The sequence below is a fragment of the Octopus bimaculoides genome, chromosome 1, assembly GCF_001194135.2.
Source record: "Octopus bimaculoides isolate UCB-OBI-ISO-001 chromosome 1, ASM119413v2, whole genome shotgun sequence".
In the NCBI taxonomy this organism is placed as follows: Eukaryota; Metazoa; Mollusca; class Cephalopoda; order Octopoda; family Octopodidae; genus Octopus; species Octopus bimaculoides.
The window spans coordinates 173,074,014-173,075,594 of record NC_068981.1 but is presented as its reverse complement, the minus strand read 5'-3'; the positions used below and the strand labels follow the sequence as shown (position 1 = coordinate 173,075,594).

Here is a 1,581-nt window from a genome sequence, read left to right as displayed (position 1 = left end):
AAGGGGTTGGAGTGGAGGTACACTGTTTTCTTCCGTTAGCACATTCACGTGTATATATAAACACGCACGCACACACACACACACACACACAATACATACACACACGCACACAACACAACACACACACACATACACAACACACATACACACACATACACACAAGGTGTGGTATTTATTGGAGTACAGTGGCGATCTCGATAATAACGCGACTCGTACTTCTTGTTCGTCAAAGTCAGTTATACATTTTTTTACCGTCTTTTTAGTATGCTTTCCAACCCAATTGGTTTACAGTAAACTTCTCACGTGTGTGTATATCCCTCTCCTCCCCCCTCTCTCTATGTATGTATGTATGTATGTATGTATCTATCTATCTATCTAACCCCTCTCGCCGTTTCTGTGTGTATTTTTAAAAATAAATATATCGAATTTTAAAAAAACATTAATTCAATACAGAAATGAAATAATGGGTTAAATATTTGCTTTATTTAGAAAATGACAGTTACTTCGAGGCTTCTTCAAGTGCGTCTTTTCAAATTGTTATACATTTTCAATATGTGGCCTCATTTTACTTTCAAGTGTCTCTTCACATTAGCCTTGCTGTATATCATCGCGTATATTAATCGCTCAAAATCTTTTGATTTTTTTATTAAGCTCTTTTGCTAATTGCTTTGCTCCCACTCCCAAAATACTGCATTTAGTTAACTACAGCATATTTATCAACGTAATTATGATATATATATTAAAGACTTTATATCATTATTATTATGTTTTGGTTTCTGTTTTTCTTTATTTCGTAATCTGTATCTTGTGCTCCATGTAAATCTATATCACAAGCATCCTGTGTTTATCTACTTTACTACCCTTCTCTCTCTCTATATATATAATCAAAATGGGTCAAAAGATCTATCCAATATATTAGGAATATGGTCTAAAGATTAATTTTCTCTCTTCTGTACATCAGTGTATTATATACGATTGTATTATACAGTGTATATGTGAGTGAGTGAGTGAGTAAGAGAGAGAGAGAGAGAGATGTATGCATATATATATGCATTCGCCATGATAGATCACTAGCCACTACACATGCTTTATTTTCTCTCCTTGTTTCTTTCTGTTTTCCTTTCTGTGGAAGGGCGTAGGCTCGAAACGTTAAAGACTTTTTCACTTCCCGAGCATTAAACTAATATATCTGTTTGTTGTCTACACCACCTGTCTTCATCTTTTGTTTTTTTTGTGTGAATTCTCCCCCTATATATATATATGTATATATATATATATGGCATATGTACAGATGTATTATATAAATAATTTTTCCTTCTTCAGTAGAGAATACGTGGGATTAATCCTGAAATTGATTCAAAATAGAAATAACGCATTAAAAAAAAAAATTCTGTTGGCTTGCCTTCCTCGATTTCAGCACAACGTGTATTCATAGTGAATGTATATTGTAATGTGATGGTTGTCGATTTAAAGTCTATTCTCAGCATATTAGCATAGAAATCTTTTTTCTTTTGCCCTTGTTTATAATTGTTTATAATTTTCACCTTTAAAGGTATTTTAATATGCTGGCCACTTTTGATG

The 1,581-nt window shown here is 33.0% G+C and overlaps 1 long non-coding RNA gene across 1 annotated transcript in view; it reads left to right on the top strand.

The window, feature by feature from the left end:
* The first annotated feature begins 100 nt into the window (after positions 1–100).
* LOC128249373 (uncharacterized) overlaps positions 101–1,581 on the top strand; it is a 6,128-nt gene continuing 4,647 nt past the window's right edge. Inside the window, exon 1 of the long non-coding RNA XR_008265475.1 lies at positions 101–231. This is a non-coding gene — a long non-coding RNA (uncharacterized LOC128249373). The remainder of the gene's footprint in view (positions 232–1,581) is intronic.